The sequence below is a fragment of the Macaca nemestrina genome, chromosome 10 (assembly GCF_043159975.1).
Source record: "Macaca nemestrina isolate mMacNem1 chromosome 10, mMacNem.hap1, whole genome shotgun sequence".
Lineage (NCBI taxonomy): Eukaryota > Metazoa > Chordata > Mammalia > Primates > Cercopithecidae > Macaca > Macaca nemestrina.
Window position 1 is genome coordinate 135,945,871 of NC_092134.1, and position 23,678 is coordinate 135,969,548.

The window sequence follows — 23,678 nt, forward strand, 5'->3', positions numbered from 1 at the left end:
TTCTCCCCTCTAAAATGGAGCTGGCTAATGTTCCCAAGCACAAGAAAGAGAAAGGCCCTAACACTAGGGACTGGGGAGTTCAGTCCGAGGCCTTCTTCAGCCTCCTAGGTCTGCCCCACTTCCAAATAACCCCTAGCGGGGCAGCGTCACTGTCTCCATGGAGACAGGGGCCCGCCCCCGCCTCAATCCCTCTCCACCTCTGCATAATGGGGAAAATAGCACTGAATGATGACAAATTCCGGAGACCAAAATAGGGTCCAACGCATCCTGAGATCTCGAGCTAGTAACGTACAGGGAAGGTGTACAGTGAGTCAGCCCTTCCTTCCACTAAGTCAACATAGCGGCCTTATTCCCACCACTCCAGGCTGGGAAGCACAAACATACAAGAAATGCTTTTAATCAAGGAATAAGACTAAGCCTCAGGCCCCCTCATCTGCCAGAGAATGTGCTCTGCTGTCAAACCTCAAAGTCATTGGGAAACAAACCCCGATAATCTCACCCGGCTTCAAGACCAAGGGAGTCCTAGTGTCACGGAGAAGAGCAAGGAGGGGCCCAGGGCTGCCGGTAAATGAGCAAGGGCAGTAGTGCCAGACGAACAGAAGTTCCATCCCAGCCCAGGGTGCACGAGCAGAGAGCCAGGCAGGCAGCAGGTGGCGCCATGGGCTGGGCTTGTTCCCTGGCTGCTCTGCAGATTTCAAAGGTGGAGGCCTCGGGGCGGCGGGGCCCACAGGGAATGTCTGTGTAAACTCATCCCTGGGAAGACAGAGAAGCTGTTCTGACACCTCAGGGGAACAGAATGGCCGGGGAGAGACCATAAGACTGTGCAACATTTCTCCTTTTCCTTGCCTTTTTGCCCTCTTTCAGACGCCCCAATCCTATGCCCCGTTTTCTTCTGGAGAACACAAATCCCAGCCCTTGGGTGTCCCCTGTTCTCAGGCTGCCATCGTGAGGAAAATACCTAGTACCTGATAAACTAAACCACACAAGGCTGAAGAGATGCCCTCCAGAAGGTGCATGCTTTTGAAAACAGGACCCGTAGAGAGAGCAATGTTTAGAGGAACCCATCTGATACAGTAGAATTTCAGAACGTCACGGCAACCAAAGTTTCCCAGTACCACTTAAACATCACGACACACATAACCTGCTCTGCTAGGAGTTTATTGACGGATTAGCAGTAAGTCACTTTGTGTGCAGATCTTGGAAGAATGCTAATAATAATAACTGATGTTTACTAAAATCCAGGCGTTGTGTAAAACACTTTGTGTATCTCAATGCTTTTAATCTTCTTAATACCCCTATTAAATAGATACTACTAGACCCACTTTACAGATAAGACTTGTGCAAAATCAGACGGCTAGGAAGTCAAAATTTAATCCAGGCATAACTCCAGGCACCCACTTCCCAGGCTTAGAGAAGACTTACTGATAAACCCTAGAGATCTTTGATCTCCTGGGCCATAGAATCATTCACAGAACTTGGTCCACAGTCCCAGAGGTGCTGGGAAAGGGCTAACAGGGTGACTTTGTAGTTTAATATTTAATTTACTGAAGCTCTGGATTTGAAACCCTAGATTTTGTTAATCCAGGTTCAATTTTAAATTCTTATTCTAGTCATAAAAGTAGTAATTTTTTAAAAAATAAAAATAATAATTTTTACTTATTCCTTAATTAATGTTTGACAATTCAAGTTCAATAGGTTAAATCTTACCATGTTTAGACACATATTGCATTGATTGTGTGCCAGGCATTGTTTCAAGCACTTTTCAACTACTGATTTATTTAATCCTCCTAATAGTTATTAATAATAACTATTATCCCCCATTTTACAAAAGAGGAAACTGAGGCACAGAGAAGTTGAGTGACTTGCCCAAGGTCATACTAATAAATAGCAGAGCTGGGGTTTGAACCCAGACCAGGGTCACCAAACTTTGTAAAGGGCTCAAAGGTCAGTATTTTTGGCTTTGTAGTCCATATAGTCTCTGTCACAGTGACTCAACCCCGCTGTTGGAGCAGGAAAGCAGTCATAGGCCACACCTAAACAAATGAGCATGGCTGTATTCCAGTAATGCTTTTTATGACCACTGAAATATGAATTTTATGTAATTTTCATGTTACAAAATATTATTCTTCTTTTGATGTTTTTCCAACCATTTAAAAATGTCAAATACTTTTTTTTTTTTTTTTTGAGACAGAGTCTTGTTCTGTCACCCAGGCCAGCATGCAGTGGTGTGATCTCGGCTCACTGCAACTTCCACCTCCTAGGTTCAAGCGATTCTCCTGCCTCAGCCTCCCGAGTAGCTGGGACTACAGGCTCATGCCGCCAAGCCCAGCTAATTTTTGTATTTTTAGTAGAATGAGGTTTCACTATGTTGGTCAGGCTGGTCTCAAACACCTGACTTCAGATGATCCACCCGCGTTGGCCTCCCAAAGTGCTGGGATTACAGGTGTGACCCACCGTGCCCAGCCAAAAAATGTCAAATACTTCTTAGCTTGCAGACTATGCAAAAACAGGGACCAGGCCATAGTTTGTGGATCTTTGACCTGCACAGTCTTGTTCCAGAGTCCATGCTCTTAAACACTGCACTGTACTTTTGCTTTTTAGAAATAAAAGTCAAATTTCCTAATATTTTTAACTATGTGACATTTAATATTCATATTTTAAATACCTGACAGGGCAAACAACACTACTAGGCAAAACCTTTCTAAATTTTTATTCAACCCTTTAAATCTAATAAATCAAACTTATACACATTTATTCAATTTTCTTAATCCTCTTAAAGTCATAAATCTAAAACTTTTTTTCTTTTTTGCAGTTGCAAGATTTAATAGAATGAAAACAGCTCCCATACAATGGGAGGGGACCCAAAGAGGGTTGCCACTGCCAGCTCGAATGCCTGGGTTTATATCCCAATCCTTGTCCCTCCCCCTGTGCTCTCAGGCAATAGATGATTGACTATTTCTTTACCTCCTGCTTTTAGCCTAATTGGTATTTTAGTGAGCTCTTTACTACCTGATTGGTCAGGTGTGAGCTGAGTGACAAGCCCCATGTTTAAAGGTGGGTGCAGTCACCTTCCCCAGCTAGGCTTAGGAATTCTTAGTCGACCTAGGAAATCCAGCTAGTCCTGTCTCTCAGTCCCCGCTCTGAACAGGAAAACCAAGTACTGTTGGGGATGTTGGCCAATGACCGCTCTAACTGCTTCCTGCCGAATTGGGGCATAGTAGGTCATGCAGTTGAAATTTCCTCAGGAGCAGTGCCTTTGATGTCATCAACATAGGAGCATGGGCTAGCAGACCAGTCCAGGGGTCTGCAGTAGATCTTAGTCATGGACTGCATCTGGGCTCCATTAGAAAAACCATTTGTAGTTTTACAGCTTCGATTCTGGAAGAGACAAACTTAACAAGGAGGTTAAAGATACAGGCATTGAAATGTATGGCCTGACATGCAGGGGGAGGCACATCCAACAGTTAGTAGTGTTTTGGGATGAGGATAAGCCAGTATTGGCTGGATACGTTCCTCACTGAGGGCCCTGGTGCCTTTGGATAATTCTAGCCCTAAGTATTTAACCTGCTGTAAGCAGAGCTGAGCCTTTGGTTTGAAAACCTTGTAGCCACAGGTGGCAAGGAAGTTTAAGAGCACTTGGGTGACTTGATGGCCCAAGGTTTCTGAACGGGCTGCTAAAAGTAAAGCGTCCACATACCAAAGGACAAGAGTGTCCAAGTATGAGAACTGGCTCAAGTCTTGGGCTGATGCCTGGCCAAATAGATGGGGGCTATCCCTGAACCCTTGGGGTAAACCAGTCCAGGTGAGCTGAGACATTGGGTTCAAAGGATCTTCAAAGGCAAACAAGAATTGAGAGTCAGGATGTACAGGGATACAGAAAAAGGCATCCTTAAGACCCAGGACTGTAAACCACTCTGCTTCCTCTGGTATTTGGGAAAGAAGAGTGTAAGAGTTAGGTACAACTGGGTATAGAGGGACAACGGCCTCATTGATAATCCTGAGATCTTGCACTAACCTCCATGTCCACTGGGTTTCTGTACTCCTAAAATTGGAGTATTGCAGGGACTATTGCATGGTTTTACTAGGCTTTGGGCTTTTAGGTCCTTAACAATCCTTCGGAGTCCTTGTTGGCCTCGGGTCTAAGGGGGTACTGCCTTTGGTAGGGGAAGGAGGGAGAATCCTTTGGTTTAACTTGAACAGGACGGGCATTCTTGTGGCCCAGACTTCAAGATTAATTCCTTCCTCAAGTAGGGGACAACAAACGGGTGTTCCTTGTCCTATGTTCAAGTGTATAATGGCCCCTGCTTTTGCTAGTATGTCTCCCTAACAAAGGAGTGGGGCTTTCAGGCATAATGAGAAAGGCATGTGAAAAGAGTAAAGTTGCCCAGTCACAACTCAGTGGGTGGGAGAAGTACCCAGTGACTGCCTCTCCTAGGACCCCTCGGATAGTGACAGATCTGGAAGACAGTTGTCCGGGACAGGAGAGTAAGACTGAGAAGGCTGCTCCAGGAGACAGTTAACCTGCTGGCCATCAATAATCAAGCATACCCAGGGCTCTGAGAGGGTGATGGCATGGGCTGGTGCTTGCCCTGGGCACCCAGTCCTGTTGCTGGATCATCTGGTTAGTGGCTTCTGACTCAGAGGACCTTCATCCCCTGGGGCAGTGGGCCTTCCAGTGATTATCTTGACATAAGGGGCATGGACAAGGGGGTGGCTTATTTCTATTCGGACAATCTTTTTTAAAGTGCCCTTATAGACCGCACTGGAAGCAGGCATTCAACTTGCCCAGCTTTTCCCTTTTCCAGAGCTTCCAAAGCCCGCTTGCCTGAGGGCCATGACTAAAGTGGTAACCTTTTTTTTTATCCCGTTTATCCCGTTCTGCCTGCTCCTCCTGATCTCTATTATAAAAAACCAAGGTTGCCAAGTTCAATAGAGTTTCTAAGTTTTGCTCTGGGCCTAAGGTGGACTTTTGAAGTTTTTTCCTAATGTCTGCAGCTGACAGAGTGATAAACTTATCCTTTAAGATTAGTTTGCCTTCAATAGAGTCAGGTGACAGCAAGGTGTGCTTACTCAATGCCTCCCTTAGTCTCTCCAGAAAGGCAATAGGATTTTCTTCCTTTCCCTGTGTTATACCAGACATCATTGAATAATTCATAGGCTTCTTCCTAGTTTTCATTGGTCCTTCTAGCACACAAGTTAGCAAATGTCTGTGGCACCAATCTCCATGTTCTGATTCTGCGTCCCAGTGAGGGTCTACACTGGGAACTGCCTGCTGGCCTGTGGGGAATTATTCTTTCCTCTGTTGTCGTCCTATCATTGACCTGACTGAGATACCAGAGATCGCCAAACTCTCAGGCTGCAGTTACGGCGGCACTTCTCTCGTTTGGGGTTAGTGTCTGATTTAGCAGTAACATTATATCTCACCATGTCAGATCAAAGGATTGTCCTAACCCTTGTCAAACATCAACATAGCCATCAGGGTTATCTGAGAATTTACCTAGGTCTATTTTAATTTGCTTCAAATCTGAGAGGGAAAAAGGTACATGCACTCTGGGCCAAATTATCCTCCTCCCACCGCCTGGAGGGGGCATAATCGGGGAATATTGGCCCCTTTGGTTCATTGTTTACCCCTGTGTCTATCTCCTTTTGAACCATATGGGTTGAAGGGAGGTCCTTATTAGTTGGGGAAGGAGTTGGGGGGAGCTGGGGTAGGGAGGTAGACTCTCAGGGCTTCCTATAGGGCATAAATTACACTTTTTATATAACTGCAACTTGTCTCTTAATGAAAAGAAAGTTTGCACATATGGCACTTCACTCCTTTTGCCCTCTTTTCTACAAAAGAGGTCTAGCTATAAGATGGTGTAATAATTTATACTTCCCTCGGGAGGCCAGGTTTCTCCCGCTTGAAGAGGATATCGTGGCCAGGCGGTACTGTAGAAGAATATGTCATTTCTTTCTTAGCATTTGAAGATCAAATTGGTCCCAGTTCTCCAGAATACATCTTAGGGGTGTTTTTGCCTTGGGGGGAAAGCTTCCCATCTGAAAAAAGAACGTAGGGATGCCAGCACCCCTAGTCATTTTCCAATGAGCATTAGTTTTAGAGCATCCTCTATGATCTTAAGGCTTATTCCTTTCCAGAGTGCACAACCACCCATGGACCTCTGCTTATCGGATTATTTACGCTCAGCGATGTAGCAGTCCTGCACCTCTTTTCCCACTTTTCTTGACCATAAAGAAAGGGGTCGGGGCTGCTGGATTCTAGTGGTCCTTTACCAGCGTGCCCAACATTGCCTTTGCACTCAGGGGTGAGTTCTAGAGCTAGGCTAGGTTCCTGACTAATTTCATAACAACCCAGTTGCCCCATCTTGATGGGTTCCTATGCAAATTCATTTCAGAGAGGGTGTAGGTAACCTTTTGAGTATTGAGTTTTTGCCTACTAGGAACTTTGTCCTTCTTTTACTTTGTAGGAATATGCCCTAATTATCAATGTTAAACTTTTTGTTGCCCTGGATTAAGTCCTTTTGGGTATGAAATATGAGAAATGGATCCTGTTTATCCTATGTGCCTCTTTCCTATGAAAAGGGGAGCGAGGAGAAAAGGATGGGCTTGCTGGTTTTATGTGCTAAAGTCCAGTTAATAAACTTCTGGGTGCTATGTTGTCCTTCCCATAGTATTGACTTACATAGGATCACTAGGCGAAGCTGTGAGAGAAATAATTTCTCTCTTGGTAGATGGATTTTAGGAACACAGAGGAAGGATGTTCGCTCGTTGCCCCCATTTGCCACTACAGGAATATGCGCCTTCCTTTAATTTACTCAATTCATTTTCATCCTGATCTATTATGTTGTCATAGACCCAGTTCCAATTGTTAAAGTACTGGGTCATCAGTTTTAAGGCCCTGGAAAGGGTGGTGGGGAACGGGTCCCACATAACTGCCCATGTCGAGAGCTGTATACCTAAACTGGGAGGGACACCAGGGGCAAGACTGCCAGGGTTCATAGCCTAGGTGCCTAAGGATGCAGCATAGAGCTTCCTTAGATCTCTTTGGAGATACAACTTGCTCTAATACTTGGGAAAGGAAGTAAAAGTCTGAAGCATTAGTACCTAGGAGGCAGGGATCGGAAGAAGTAGATTCATGGGTAAGGAGAATTTTGGGGCTACACTTACAAGAAAGTCATGGTCAGGACCCAGGATGTATGGATCAGAAAGAAAGGTAGAGGCACATGCATGGGCAACTGTTGAGTAGAGACTTCTGGCTATGCCATGATCTCAACTGGCCAATGCCCGGAGTTCAGGATGATACCTTTCTGCCTCTATTCAGCCCTCGGCTTCCCCCAGGAATATTGTGAAAGTGGAAGCTGGTTCCAAGCAGACCAACACTCCCAACCCAAAAGGGTTGGGAGTTGTTAGAAAGCCTTTTCCCAGAAAGTCTGACACCTGAGTCTTAAGTCCGGCAGCCACGCTAATTGTTTTTAACCAACAGGTGCCTGGTATTTTCCTCCAATTCTAAGGAAGGATAGAACAGAATAGCAAGCGAAAGTGGTCCAATATTACTCCCCTCTTTGGAGAATCCCTGTATGGGCCACCAAATGTTACCAGCGGGTCTTTGTTCTTAGACCTCCCAAGATGGTGGTGGACTACTCTCCAGATGGTGGCAAGCCTTTGTTCTCTGACCTGGGATTCTTGACCTCACAGACTCCAAGGAATTGAAACTTGGGCCATGCAGTGAGGGTTATAGCTCTATTAGAAGCCATGGGTCATGGAAGAGAACCGTGGAACCCAGCGACTAGTGTTCAGCTTGATTAGGACGAACCTGGGAACTTAACCATGCAGGAACAATGGTGAGCCTCTAGCCCAATCAGGAGCAGCAATGGGTGCCTCACTGGATCAAAGCACCAGAGACACCCTCCCAGGTCTGGAGGGGTGGAAGTCAGCAGCGGGTCTGCAACGGTGGCGATCAGCAATGGTGGACAGCAGACGAAAGCTCAGCTCGCGCTGGAACAAACACGGACTGGAAGAGTGTACAGTTGCAAGATTTAACAGAGTGAAAATAGAGCTCCCATACAATGGGAGGGGACCCAAAGGGGGTTGCCCAAGTCTAAAACATTACTTTCCAAATCAAAGGCTAATCCATCAGATTCTCTAAAACATCAAACATTTTAACTTATAATGTCACTTACACATCTCTGCAAGGCAAATTTACTGACTCAGGTAAGTCAAGTTTACTGGGTTAAATTTAGAACTACAGTGTAGATACTTAAAAGTCAGAGATTTGAGACTAAGACTCAAGACATAGACATATCCCCAAGACAAGGCTGAGTCACAAATGAATACTCTCAGCCCTGTTTTAGAGCTGAGCTCTGCCTGCTGTGTCATGGATCCCTAAGGAAATTTCCTCCACTTGGTAATGATATCCAAGTCATGAGTTACAACTCCTTTTTTTTTTTTTTTTTTTTGAGACAGAGCCTCACTTCATCTCCCAGGCTGGAGTGCAATGGCAGGATCTCAGCTCACTGCAACCTCCAGCTCCTTGGTTCAAGCAGTTCTAGTGCCTCAGCCTCCCAAGTAACTGGGATTACAGGCATGCGCACCACACCAGGCTAATTTTTGTAGTATTTTTTTAAAAAAGAATGGGGTTTTACCACGTTGGCCAGGCTGATCTTGAACTCCTGGCCTCAAGTGATCCACCCACTTCAGCCTCCCAAAGTACTAGGATTACAGGTGTAAACCACCGTGCCCGGTCATGAGTTTCAAGTTAACCTAGTTATTATCATCTCATTTAGGTACAGCTACTTTCTTTCACAACTTCATTTGGATAAATGAATTTCTTTATTTTGTATTTATCTATTTATTTTGAGACAGAGTTTTGCTCTTGTTGCCCAGGCTGGAGTGCAATGGCACGATCTCGGCTCACCACAACCTCCACTTCCCAGGTTCAAGCGATTCTCCTGCTTCAGCCTCCCAAGTAGCTGGGATTACAGGCATGCACCACCACGCCCCACTAATTTTTGTATTTTTATTACAGATGGGGTTTCTCCATGTTGGTCAGGCTGGTCTCGAACGCCCGACCTCAGGTGATCCACCTGCCTTGGCCTCCCAAAGTGCTGGGATTACCACTGCGCCCAGCCTAATTTCTTTATTTTCTAAGTGTTCAAGTCTACATTCCTTTTGTTTGGAGGAGGGGTAATACTATGGTTTGAATGTGCCCCCAAAATATTAATGTGTTAGAAAGTTAACCCCTCTGCCCTCGTGAGTGGATTAATGTGATTAATGTCGCTATCATGGGAGTGGGCTTGTTATAAAAGCAAGCTCTCTCTGGCTTGCTTGCCCTTGCCCTCTCACCATGTGATGCCCTCCACCATGTTATGATGTAGCAAGAAGGCCCTCATTAGATAGTGGCACCATACTCTTGAACCATGAACTAAATCAACCTCTATTCCTTATAAATTATCCAGCCTCCATAACTATGACCTAAATAAACCTCTATTTTTCATAAATTACTCAGTCTGTGATATTCAGTTATAGCAACAGAAAACAAACTAAGACAGGTAGGAAATGGGGGATGACCCCATCTGATTTGATTCTTTAGTTTTTGAATAACATCAGATGCAGAGTAATAGAAGTTTCCATGCTCTGGAAATTGCAAATCAAGTTACAATCTTTACACATGTACATTTGGAAGGGCTTGTTTGTTATGATTACCTATCCCTCCTTGCAGCCCTCATAGTCATCATTGGCAGAGACAACTTGGCAAAGGATGAAAGCAGTATATGTGATGAAATGCAGCAAATCCCAAAGCCAGGACCATCTAAATAGACCTGAAGAAATCTTAATTTGCTTTAAAAGTGTTCAAAGTAGTGATATCTAGATACCCAGGTATACCAAGCACTACGCACCTAGGTTTGGGTACAAATCATCTTAACTCCACCCCAGGCCACCCAGTAGAGAATGCTGCCAGATAGCAGCAAGGACTGTAGTACACACTGTCTTTACACCTATGTCTTAGTCTGTTCTGGCTGCGATAATAAAATACCTTAGACTGAGGGCCGGGGCACAGTGGCTTATGCCTGTAATCCCAGCACATTGGGAGGCTGAGGTGGGTGGATCACCTGAGGTCAGGAGTTTGAGACCAGCCTGACCAAGATGGTAAAACCCCGTCTCTAAAAATACAAAAATTAGCCAGGCATGGTGGCAAGCACCTGTAATCCCAGCTACTTGGGAGGCTGAGGCAGGAGAATCGCTTGAACCCCAGAAGTGGAAGTTGCAGTGAGCCAAGATCATGCCATTGCATTCCAGCCTGGGTGTCAGAGCAAGACTCCATCTAAAAAAAAAAAAACACCTTAGACTGGATGGCTTATAAACAATAAACATTTACTTCTCGCAGTTCTGCAGGCTGAGAAGTCCCATCAAAGCACCCGCAGATTCAGTGTCTGGTGAGGTTCTTGCTTCCTCATAGATGGTGCCTTCTTGCTGCATCTTCACATGGTGGAAGGGCTAGCCACCTCTCTGGGATCTAGACACTAATCCCATTCATGAGGCAGAGCCCTCATGACAGAATCATCTCCCAAAAGCCTCCTAACCACCTCCTAATACCATCACACTGGGGGTTAGGATTTCAACATATGAACTATGGGGCAGACACAAACATTTGGACCATAGCATCCTGCTTCTAGTAGAATCTCACCACTTTTGAAATCCAGAGAAGTTTCAGAATATGTCACCCTTGCCAAATCCAGCTGGGAACCCTTTGATTGTCCCCACACAGAAAAGGAAGGAAGGAAAAAAGAAAGCAAGATTTTTTTACTTGGGAATATTTCCCCAAATGAGTGGTTTTGCTCCCTTTTCAGGATTTTTTCACCAAATATCTATAGCATACACAGATAAGCTGTGTGCGTGTCTGTGTGTTTGTGTGTGTGTGTGTGTGCGCACGCATGTGTGTGTGTTTGGAGAAAGACCCTGCTTTGGGAAAAAATGGAGTAGACACACTTTTCTCTATTCCCCCCATTCAGTACAACTTAAAACCCTGAGCATTATATGTAAACCAAACGTAAGAAGACTCTAAAAGGTGTAGAAAAGAAGGCAGACTGGCTAGGGACCACAGGACCCAAGAAACAACATGGTAATGAGTCCCATGGGTTTCCTTTTTGCCTCACATATCTCATACTGAGTGCTTCAAAGGCCAGCAACCCAGAAACACCAACATACCCAGACAAAATAAATTCCAATAAAAGCCTGCTCTTTCTAACCAAAGGGTAAGAAGGGGGGCAGCCTACCAAGACAGAAACTTCTAGACAATAACCACTCCATTCTAGCTAAACACCAAATTTAAAACTGTGCCCCTAACCACACACCCAGCAAAGGCCAAGAGGGAAGTCTAGACTTCCTCCCTCATGAGGCTATAACAAGACACCCCAATAGCCAGGTGGGTACCCCTAAAACCGAGGTGTCGGCAGAGGTATGTTCCTTCTGGAGATGGTAGGGAGAAATCTGTTTTCTTGTCTTTTCCAGCTTCTAGAGCCCACCTGATTCTTTGGTTCATGGCACCTACCTCTGTCTTCAGTCAGCACAATGTCTGGCCAAACCCCTCTACTACTGTCATCCGTCTGGTTCTCTCCCTGCTGCCTCCTTCTCTCACATATAAGGACCTCAGTGATCATATTGGGCCCACTTGGATAATCCAGAATCATCTCTACATTCTCTCTCCATATCCTGGAGGATAATCTCCAGGACCTCTACTACCAAGAGAATGCAGTAATAACTTTTTTTTTTTTTTTTTTGAGTTGGAGTCTCACTGGAGTGCAGTGGTGCCATCTCGGCTCACTGCAAGCTCCGCCTCCCAAGTTCACACTATTCTCCTGCCTCAGCCTCCCGAGTAGCTGGGACTACAGGCGCTTGCCACCACACCCAGCTAATTTTTTTGTATTTTCAGTGGAGACGCAGTTTCACCGTGTTAGCCAGGATGGTCTCAATCTCCTGACCTTGTGATCTGCCTGCCTTGGCCTCCCAAAGTGCAGGGATTACAGGCGTGAGCCATGGCACCCAGCCAGTAATAACTTTTCTTAAGCCACTTAGTTTGTGAAAAATTTTTATAACAGCAATGAGAAGACAAGCCACTGACTTGGAGAAAATATTTGCAAAACTCCTATGTGATAAAGATCTGTTATCCAAAATATAAAAAGAACTCTTAAAACTCAACAATAAGAACATAAGGTGGGCCAATTAATCACTTCCACCTTCAACTGTAATTTCTCTTTGCCATGTGGCCTAACATATTCACAGGTTCCAGACAGTAGGACATGAACATCTTTGGGAGGGACATTATTTTGCACCACACCCACTGAAAATATCCTTCAGGAATGGAGAGAAAATCAAGACTTTCTCAGTTAAGGAAAATGAAAAGAATTTGTCCCCATCAGACCTATCCTGAGTGAATAGCTAAAGGAAGTTCTTAAAGCAGAAAGGAAACAATAAAAGAAGGAACTTTGAAACAACATGAAATAAGGAAAAATGCAGTAAGCAAAAATATGGGTCAATACAATAGGCTTAAGTTTTCTAACATGTTTGACGATTGAAGAAACATCATATCGTTGTTTTTTGGAATAAGCATTAGCTAAACAAATGAAACCTGAGTTGCCCAACCAGTTACTTATATTCACCATCTATGAGTTTCCGTAACTTCACCTTGACATTCACCACATTTTCTCATCTACAATCTGAAGGGACTGCACAACAGATATCTAAAAGTCCCTGTCTCTAAAATCTATGACTGTCCATGTATACATATGTAACAAACCTGCACATTGTGCACATGTACCCTAGAACTTAAAATACAATTTAAAAAGAGAGAGAGAGAGAGAAAAGTGGGTTTCAGGAAAAAAAAAAAAAAAGGTGGTGCCTTTGCACTCAGTGGCAAGTTTTTGTTACAGATTAATTTTTCCATAAATTGAATCAATCAGTAATTTTAAGGTTTTGTTTTTTCTAAGTGGAAGAGTTCAGGATTACACTCTATTAAAATTTTGCCCTAAAATAAAAAAATAAAATAAAATCCGTGACTGTCATGTAGTAAGTAGTGTCAAATGCCCTCTATAAAAGCCAGTCTCGTTGTCCATTTTAATTCAATAATTCAACAAGTGTGTATTAGGCACCTATTGAGCACAAGTCCTCATGCTAATTCCTTAATTTCTTATTGTTTATAATTCCTTATTATTTAGGTATTTACTCTGATGTTTGTATTATCTGTAAATCCCCTCCCAGGGCTTAACCTTACCAGTCCCACCACCACCACACACACATACTTACTGTCCACGGGAGCCTTTTCAAGCAGGCTGCTCCCACCCAGCTGCCTAAGATGGCTTCCTGTGAGACCTCCACCACATTCATTGATTCTAAAAAGTATCACTTTAAGAGAATGAGAAGACGAGCTACTAACTTGGAGAAAATATTTGAAAAACTCTTATGTGATAAAGGACTGTTATCCAAAATTTTAAAAGAACTTAAAACTCAGTAATAAAACAAACAGCTCAATTTGAAAGTGGACAAAACATCTGAATAGACAAAAGAAGATATACAGATGACAAATAAGCATATGAAAAGATGTTTAGCATCATATGTCATTAAGAATTGCAAGTTAAAACAACAATGAGAGACCACTACACACCTATTGGAATGGCCAAAATCCAAAACTGTGGCAACATCAAAGTTTGACAAGGGTGTGGAGCAACAGGAACCCTTTTTTCTTGCTGGTGGGAATGTAAAATGGTACAGCCACTTTGGAAGACAGTTTGGCAGATTCTTACAAAACTAACCATACTCTTATCCTATGTTCCAGCAATCACACTCTTTGGTATTTAACCAAATGAGTTGAAAACTTATATCCATACAAACCTTTGCATAATATTATTCATAAACACCAAAAGTTGAAGAAGGGAACCAAGATGTCCTTCAGTAGAGGAACAGATAAGCTGTGGTTCATTCATAAAATGGCATATTATTCAGCAATAAAAAGAAATGAGCTATCAAGTCATTAAAAGGCATGGAGGAATCTTAAATGCATATTACAAAGTGAAAGAAGCCAATCTGAAAAGGCTTTGTAATATATGATTCCAACTGTATGACATTCTGGAAAAGGCAAAGCTATGGAGACAGCAAAAAGATCAGTAGTTGCCAAGGGGTGGAGGTCAGGGAGGAAGGATAAGTAGGTGGAAGACAGAGCATTTTTAGGGCAGTGAAGCCACCTTGTAATGGTGAACACAATCATTTGTCAAAACCCATAGAACTTACAACACAATGAGTGAAGTCTACTGAAAACTATGGACTGTGGGTGACCATGATGGGTCAATGTAGGTTCATAATTGTAACAAATGTACTTCTCTGGTAAGAGATATTGAGAGTAGGGAAGTCTGGGGGTGGGGACAGGAGGTATATGGGAACTCTCTGTGCTTTCTGCTCAGTTTTTCTGTGAACCCCAAACAGCTCTAAAAAATAAAGTCTATTTTTTAAAAAAAGTATTACTGGACTTCTTCAGATGAAAGTAGAGTATGTTTCCTACTGCCTGTTGCTGCAGAATTTAGCCAGCTCAGTACCCTTCCTCCCACATTTCTGTAACACAGAGGAGATAGTACACACCACTGGTTACACACAGCCTGTATTCTGCAGACCTTGGCTGATGACAGGGTGAGCAAGATACATTACGTGTCTCAGGGTAGCACCTATTAGCACCTGCTAAAAATTTTCGGCTAAAATTAAAGAGGGATGGTATCAGTAGATGGTATGTCATGATATAGTCATATAAGTCATAATTCCATGCATGAGTCCTGGAAGCATGGGTCTCCTTCCTCCTCACATCCTTATTCTTGGGTGTAGGTGCCCCCTTCTGCACAGTATTGTAGAAAAAAATGACAATAACTGAAGTTATAGCAGTAACTCACATTTTTAGGTAGTACTCCTGTTCCAGGAACTGTGCTAAACACATTCTCAAGCATTCTCAGTAACTTTAAGAATGTGGGAGACAAGCAGGATTGTCTGGTGAATTACCTGGGGCGCTCCTTCCAGTCGCCTGGCAAGAGGCTAGCTTGGAGGGATGCGAAGATCATCATCGTCTTTCTCCCAGCAGGACATGCCACTCCAGACAGAACTCAACTTCCCTAGTGACCAACGGCTTTCCAACCTCTCCTCCAAATAGGAAAAGTAATGCCTGATCTCAGTATATTCCAAGGTCTCTAAATGCTGGGCTTCATGCTTTCCTAGCTACTGCGGTAAATGATTAGCACTCAAACTCAGACTGTCAAGGCCACAAAGCCACCTATACTTGCCGCCTAAAAGTCACAGCAATAGGAAGAGGGAGCCTTCTACAACCCCTCTTCAAGATGCTGAGAGAACAGGGAACCTATTCACCTGCTGACTCTTCCACCTGCTTCATCCCACAGCAAATGACCCACTAGAGTTTTCCCTAAGGGCTTTGCAAGAAAAGAATGTAAGCCCCATGACAGCAGGGACTTCAGCCGGCTCAGTGCTGGATCTCCAGGACCTAGAACTGTGCCTGACACACATAATAGATAAGGTTTTAATTGGTTTTATTATTTTTAGGTATGGTAAATCCAACAGATCAGGAAATGATTGCCACTGAAAAGATAGTTTGTTACAATTCCCAGAGAAGTGGGGGGCACACCATAACTACTTTGATATACTTCAGCAGCTTTACCAACTCCAACTATGTCAAATTGAGTGGGTTGAATTGGCCACATGGACAGCCAGTGCTGTAGAGAAATGATTGAAATGTCCGCTCCTGTATCTACCAAACCTTTAAATTTCTTTCCTTGAATAGTTATTTCACAGGTAGGATGTTTATCAGTAATTTGATCTACCCAATAAGCTGCTTTGCCTTATTTGTGCTTCCAAATCCTCCTGTTCATTTAATTTCACTTTTTCCCTTTCCCACATATGGCACAATCAGGAACTGTCCTATGTGCTCTCCTGGCTCTGCTTTACAGGGAACAGAAGTAGATACAACAATTTGAATTTCCCCATTGTAATCTGAATCAATGACTCCTGTATGTATTAGTACACCTTTTAATCTTACACTAGACCTTCCTAAAAGTAATCCTATTGTCCCTGCCAGCAAGGGTCCACAGACTCCTGTTGGGCCCTTTTGCGGGGGTTCCTCAGGCAGAAGGCTCACAGCTTTTGTGCAGCATAAATCTACTGCGGCGCTACCGGCTGTGGCGGGGGACAGACATTGTACAGGGTGAGGGAATGGCCTGAGTTAGAAATGCCCTGGTTTAGAACAGGGCCCAGGACAGGCCCCTCATGGTGCTTCCCAAAATCGGGTTCCCATCTTTATCAAACTTAGAGTGACAATGACTAGCCCAGTGTTTTCCTTTTTCACATTTTGGACATATTTCAGGCTCAACAGTTTTCTTTTTTCCCCTACCTGGTGGCCTGACTCGCTGATTTTTTTCTACATTATTCTTTAGTATGAATAACTTGTCTAAATTCTTGGAGTAATTTAAAAGGAAAAGGCTCAACTGCAGCTATAGTATTTCCCTCTTGATCTGGAGGGTATATTCTAACAATGAACTGCCAAGCTTCTGAATCACCCTCTCGTCTAGCTTGCTGAATTCCTGCCTGAATAGAACTAAGAGCAGTCACTCAAGGCACGGCTCAGTCACTGGGGCAACTACTTTCCGCCCAGTGTCCTCCAGAAAAGAAAGATCTGGGGGGTCATTTTCTTCAAAATAACGAGAGGGTGCAGACACAGGGTAGGGATGAACCTCTCCTTCCTTTGCCACTTTAGCTTCAGCTGTCAAATAAGCATGCTCTGGAACCTCTTCTGTTACCTCACTATACTCTTGTTCCTCCCTGTCATCAGTGTGAAAAAGTTCCAAGGTGGAACGAACCAGACCCCAAACTTGCCCCATTGTTACCTTGATGCTTCCGAGCTCCCCTTCGTACTCACCACAGGGATTGCTTTAAGAGTACTCGGGTGTCCTCCAGCTTGTTTTCCATTCCAACTGTCACTGCAGTGACCCTTCGACCTGGATTCGAGCCCCCACAAATGGACGCCACTTACTGAGACCAGCTCGTTCGAGGAGACCCTAACCCAGCAGCGCTAGAATAATTAAAGACACACACAGAAATATAGAGGTGTGAAGTGGGGAATCAGGGGTCTCACAGCCTTCAGAGCTGAGAGCCCCGAACAGAGATTTACCCACATATTTATTAACAGCAAAGCAGTCATTAGCATTGTTTCTATAGATATTAAATTAACTAAAAGTATGCCTTACGGAAAGCAAGGGGATGGGCCGAATTAATTGCAGCAGGAACACGCCCTTAAGACACAGATCGCTGGGGCTTTTGTTTGTGGCTTAAGAATGCCTTTAAGCGATTTTCCACCCTGGGCGGGCCAGGTGTTCCTTGCCCTCATTCCTGTAAACCCACAACCTTCCAGCTTGGGCATTATGGCCATTATGGACATGTTACATTGCTGCAGATATTTTATTTATGGCCAGTTGTGGGGGGGCTTGCTTCCAACAGGGGCAAGTTTATAGCCAGATTTTGGAGGGCCTGCTCCCGACAGAGATATGGAAGAAAAATGTTCAGCCAGCCACTTGTCTACCACCATGGGAAACTGTCCATTGGGTCAGGGTCTAAGATCCCCAGTATACTTATTTGAGAAAGGCCACTAATTGGAACTAATGGAAGGTTAGCTCTGGTATTGACAGGGAGTATTTTCCCCATCTCACCAGGGACAGTTAGGACATTCTCATTGCTAATGGCCCTTTTGCTTATAGTAGACACACTGATTCTGGCCTAGAGGCCAGCAAGTCAGGGCCTCTTGTCTGGGAATCCCAGATGCTGATCTTGTGACACTTTCTTGGGATGAGCAATTTTGAGGTGGCAGGTGACTTTAAGCAACTGTTAACAATTTAACTTTTTGGCTATTTTTTGCGTGTGTTTTTTCCACCTCTTTTGCCCTGGCCCTATTGTTGTAAACTTTATAGGCCATGTTTAAATGTTGACTTATAGAGGTTTAAAGTCCCATTGCTGCTTTTTGTAGCTTCCTCCTAATGTCAGGGGCAGATTGAGTAGTAAAATGTATACCCAGGAGAGCTTGCCCTTCTGAGGAGTCTGGGTCTGCATTGATATATTTCCTGAGTGTCTCAAACAAATGACCCTGAAACAGTGGGATTTTTGTCTTTGAGTTATTTCTCTTGCCTTATCATAATTCACTGGCTTAACCACACACCTTTTCTTCTGCTTTTTTTTCCACAGCACAGCAAGCAGATGACAATACTTGCAAGTCATGACGAGTTGAATTTAAAAACATGGTTTATTTAACAAATTATTTTGTAAATTTTTCTGGATTCTCTGGCCAAATTTTTCCTTGTATAAAGCCAAATCACACATAGAAAATGGCACATGTACTCTGTTTCCTCATTTCTATCAGGCACCTCCCTCAGTGGACACAGGTTTGATTTTAGGGGCTGATATGGAGCCCTACTCCTGGTGGTACTGGTTGGGCTTACTTTCTCAGGCAGCAGGGGTGTATAGGCTGGGGTAGCTGGATAAGGGGAATGGGTACCCAATGACCTTGGGTGGAATTCTTCATTAGAGAACTGGCAGGAACCCCCTCAGAACTGGGGGACTGAGGAGACTCCAGGGAGACCATAGGCCTTCTAGGGGGAGCAGCTAGGAGGGGATATCTTAGGCACAGCTTTCTGTTACTTAGAAGTAACATGAGCCAGTAAAGGACCATAAAAACCTGTACACAAGGGACCTCCTCTCATTTTCTTTCTTCTTTACAGAATGAGTCTAATGGTAAAATATTATTATAACATATAGAACCATGTTTAGGCCAAATCTATTGGTTTTCTAATTTGAATCGAATCCAAGTGGTATTGTATAGAAAATGAGTTGCTTTTTCTTGAGGCCAAATTTGAATTTGCTCTAATAGCCTAAAAGATAACCCTAGTGGCAATTCCTCTGGTATACTTGTCATTGTCCCATGTCCAACAAGGATTTCTACTGGACATAGTTTTTCTAAGTCTAGTGAAAGGGAAAGGAACTGGGCTTTTACTATGTTTCCCTTTTAGATTCTCACTTCCTGCTGAGAAGGTCTAAGTATAAGTAGCAAGGCATTATGAAAGTGGGTTAGAAGCATTTGCCAGTGAATGAACTATGACAAAAGGAGTATTTTTAAAGCAAAATGTAAAAGGAAAAGTGCAAATAAAGTGACAATAAGAAAAGAAGATGCTGTTATGGAAAATGAAAACTTTAGGGCAGGAAACAAGAAAAGGCAAGACCAATATTCCCCCTAGGGTGTGCCTCAAACCCACAATCCTAGAGGGAACATGAATGCTGAAAGCCCTGGAACATTCAGAGTGTGGCCAACAATATCAAATGCCAATAACCCAGAGTACCAGAGTATCAGCCAGTGAGGATCCCTACACCAAATGCCAGAAATTCCAGAGTACCTGGGGCTAACCAATGCCAATAACTTCAGAGCATCTAGGGGAAAGCCAACAGTGAACCCCAAAGGCCTGGTTGGAGCCACAGAACAATGTGACTCTAGCATCCCAGAGTCAACACAATGGGAGGGCTCTCACAACCAGGTGACCTGCTTTAAACAATTGCCCAAATACACTTAACAGAAAGTCAAAGCAAAAAACACTGCAGGCAAAACACATTTAAGAACTGAAAATAAAATGGCTGGTTATTTAAGAAAGAGATAGTAAAGACAAGTCAAAAAGTCCAAGCATGTTGTAAATGGTCTTTGTAAGTTGTGATAAGGTTCATGAAGGGGAATTTATGAAAGGAATTCTGTGTATGATTAAGCTAGCTGTAATTAAAATAAAATTGCTTAAAATAGACTTTCTACTTTGGGAGGTCAAGGTGGGTGGATCACCTGAGGTCAGGAGTTAAAGACCAGCCTGGCCAACATGGTGAAACCCCATCTCTACTAAAAATACAAAAATTAGCTGGACATGGTGGCAGGCACCTGTAATCCCAGCAACTTGGGTGGCTGAGGCAGGAGAATTGCTTGAACCCAGGAGACAGAAGTTGCAGGGAGCTGACAAGATCATGCCACTGCACTGCTACCTGGGTGACAGAGGGAGACTCCTCTGTCTCAAAAAAAATTAAAAATTAAAAACAAATAAAATAGACTTTCTAAAAAACGATCTGCATGTTAAAACCAAACTTTCTTGAGGTACTGGTTTGCTAAATTATGGGAAATTTTGCTTTCAATACTATAACCGGTTGTGTTTTTTCTTTTTTAAGCTTCTCAAATTAGTGTTTCCAGTCCTTTCTGGGCCATCTCTTCTCCATCTTTTAGATTTCTTTGGACTCCATCATTCTTTCTGATCTAATTACTGATACAAATTTCACTCACACACACAATCGTCATTGTGAATATTTTTAATGTCTAATGTGTGTGAGAAAGACTATTTCCAGGTACTTGGGTTTTTATCAATGTTTACTAAAATTATAATTATAAAACCTGATTTTGCATAAGGCTTTAAATTCAAATTACAAATCTTGAAATTCTGTCTATAAATGCACTAAGTGTTGTTTCTTGAAAGAAATCACTTCCGCTTGTTCTTTGATTGATGTTTAACTCAAACAGATTTACATTTTGTTAGCAATTAGTCCTATTTACAAAGTTAGTACATTTTTCATAACTGATATAAACCATATTCATGTGCTTAATGTATTGGATTTTTTTTCCTCATGCCTTTTCATTACCTGACAAGGTAGAATCCTTATATGCAAAATCTTTCTCATCACTTAAGCAACTCTTGTAAATCTAATTACCTGATTTGCCATGCTCAGATGTTTGATTTGTCCTAAATGTTCTAATACTGCTTATAAGCTTCAGCAGCATCTTATACCTTTCAACTAAAACTCATCAGTCTAAAATCAACACATATTTCAAGTTGAAAACACAATTTAAATTGAGGTTTAACTTAAATTCACACTGGTTTTTAAAATTTATCTTAAACTTGACATCACAATATTATAATTTACCTCACTGATTCTATACTAAGTTTCACACCTTGTCAGAGTTGTAGAGTCGTTCATCCCACTAAGCAAAGCAATTTGACCTTCTCAGGAAGATTCTGGTTATTAGGTCAAAAACTTAGTACCTATTATGGAATGAATGTTTGTGTCCCCTCCTCCTAAAAAATTTATGTGTTGAAATCCTAACCCCCAATTTGATGGTATTAGGTTGGTGCAAAAGTAACTGTGGTTTTGCCATTTAAAAAAAAATGGCAAAAACCACAATTACTTTTTCACCAACCTAATATTAGAAGGTGGAGCCTTTGGGAGATAATTAAGGCATGAAGGTGGAGTTCCCATGAATGCAATTAGTGTCTTTCCTTATAAAAAGAGATATGAGCACTCATCCTCACTCTCTCTGGTCTCCACCATGTGCAAGAAGATAGATATCTACCAACTAGGAAGACAGCGAGCCCTCATCAGGAACCAAATCTGCTGACACCTGGATCTTGAACTTCCCAGCCAACAGAATTGTGAGGAATAAATGTATTTTTTTCTAAGTCAGTGGTCACCAACCCTTTTGGCACCAGGGACCAGTTTCATGGAGGACAATTTTTCCACAGACTGGAGGGTGCAATGGTTTCGGGATGATTCAAGCACTTTTATTGTGCACTTTATTTCTATTATTATTACATTGCAATACATAGTAAGATAATTATACAACTCACCATAATGTAGAATCACTGGGAGCCCTGAACTTGTTTTCCTGCAACTAGACATCCTTTCTGGGGATGATGGGAGATATTGACAAGCCATCAGGCATTAGATTCTCACGAGGAGCACACAACCTAGATCCCTCACGTGCGCAGATCATGACAGGGTTCATGCTCCTATGAGAATCTAATGCTGCCTCTGCTCTGACAGGAGGCAAAGCTCAGGCAGTAATGCCAGCAATGGGGAGCAGCTATAAATACAGATGAAGCTTCACTTGCTTACCTAACACTCACCTGCTGTTAGCACAGTTTCTAACAGACCACAGGCTGATACTGATCAGTGACCCAGGGACTGGGGACCCCTGATTTAAGCCACCCAGGCTTAAACCATCTCAAGGTGGCTGTTGAATTGTAATCTTTATAATCCTTTGGTTACCTATACAATCCTTGGCCCTGAAGTTGAATTTTGGAGACCAAAACTGTGGCTGTACCCACTAAGAGTATTATGTTTTTTCCAGTGTAGATATCAAAAGGAGGAAGAATCCCTCATTATATACCATGGTATTCTGTTACAGCAGCCCAATTGACTAAGACAGTGCTATAAAATAGTTACTTGTCAGATTGAAGAGCAGGACAAGAGAGCTACATGCTGCCAAGGTAATTCTCACCAGTGACCTCATGAGCATTCTCCTGGTAGATTTACCTCTGCTGACCACAGGCCAGGTTTTTGGCTGGACTGTTTCACAGCTCACATCAGCAGGGCATCTTTTGCATTGTGCCTTCTCCCGTCTTAGGTAGATGGAACAGTACTGCTCCCGTACCTGGATCCTTAGCAAGTTTTCCTCACTTAATAAGTTCTGCATTCTGTATTGCATTTTTCTTGTCTCACCAGACCTGTTAATGGCCTTGTCTAACCCTCTAATTGAGGGTCATCAGACCCACATACACCTTTTCTCTTTCATACACATCTGGCCTGGCCTCTAAATCCTCATACTCCTTTAATATTGTCTAGCTTGGGCCGGGCGCGGTGGCTCAAGCCTGTAATCCCAGCACTTTGGGAGGCCGAGACGGGCGGATCACGAGGTCAGGAGATCGAGACCATCCTGGCTAACACAATGAAACCCCGTCTCTACTAACAAAATATAAAAAACTAGCCGGGCGAGGTGGCGGGCGCCTGTAGTCCCAGCTACTCGGGAGGCTGAGGCAGGAGAATGGCGGGAACCCGGGAGGCGGAGCTTGCAGTGAGCTGAGATCCGGCCACTGCACTCCAGCCTGGGTGACAGAGCGAGACTCGGCCTCAAAAACAAAACAAAAAAAAAATTGTCTAGCTTGTCTTCAAAGTCCATAAACCTTTCTCCCAATGAAATTTCCCTCTTCCTCCATCTTAATGGCCTTTTATTTTTCTTTTGTTTTTATTTATTTTCACTGCACCTGTTCCAGAAGAAAGACTAAATTCTATGTTGTTTTGTTGTTGCTGCTGCTGTCTTTAACTAGTTCTTCCTTGATTCCTTGAGCAAATCTGATTCTTAGAATGTTTTATACATAGGCATTTTAATTGCCTTCTTGAGCCTTTGGGTTTGCAGTAAGTTCAGTTATCTCTGTATCTTAACAAGAAAATGGTATATAATGAGGGATTCCTCCTCCTTTTGATATCTACATTGGAAAAAATATAATACTCTTAGTGGGTAAAGTCACAGTTTTGGTCTCCAAAATTCAACTTCATGGCCAAGGATTGTATAGGTAACCAAAGCATTATAAAGATTACAATTCAACAGCCACCTTGAGATGGTTGGAAGTAACTCCTCAGAGCTTCTGGACAAGCCTTATGATCTGAGCTCAAGACACCTCCACACTTCACTGTCTCATCTCATGGTACAGCTCCAAGTGACAGTAAGAAACTGACCAGGCATGGCCCACTTAGGCCTGCACAAAGCTCACACACACATGCTTGGGAGAACAACTTAGCTT

At 43.1% G+C, this 23,678-nt stretch overlaps 1 protein-coding gene and 1 long non-coding RNA gene across 9 annotated transcripts in view; one reads left to right on the top strand and one right to left on the bottom strand.

Annotated features, from left to right (window-relative positions):
* The window catches only part of LOC105484227 (peroxisomal biogenesis factor 5), a 31,453-nt gene extending 30,793 nt beyond the window's left edge, over positions 1-660 (bottom strand). The window contains exon 1 of one of the 2 annotated variants that reach the window (XM_011745689.3): positions 500-660. The gene's annotated coding sequence lies outside the window, so the exon portion shown is untranslated. The remainder of the gene's footprint in view (positions 1-499) is intronic. The other variant, XM_011745682.2, reaches the window with a different exon arrangement.
* On the top strand, positions 191-21,547 carry LOC112427150 (uncharacterized). 7 transcript variants are annotated; one of them, XR_011609421.1, is made up of 4 exons: positions 236-564; positions 865-1,174; positions 7,617-8,211; positions 9,026-10,095. It is a non-coding gene; the product is annotated as an uncharacterized lncRNA (long non-coding RNA). The 7 variants fall into 7 exon arrangements; XR_003018617.2 differs by having other exon boundaries at positions 191-564; positions 7,617-10,101; XR_011609423.1 differs by lacking the exons at positions 7,617-8,211; positions 9,026-10,095 and adding an exon at positions 7,484-7,612 and having other exon boundaries at positions 191-564.
* The last annotated feature ends 2,131 nt before the right edge of the window (positions 21,548-23,678 follow it).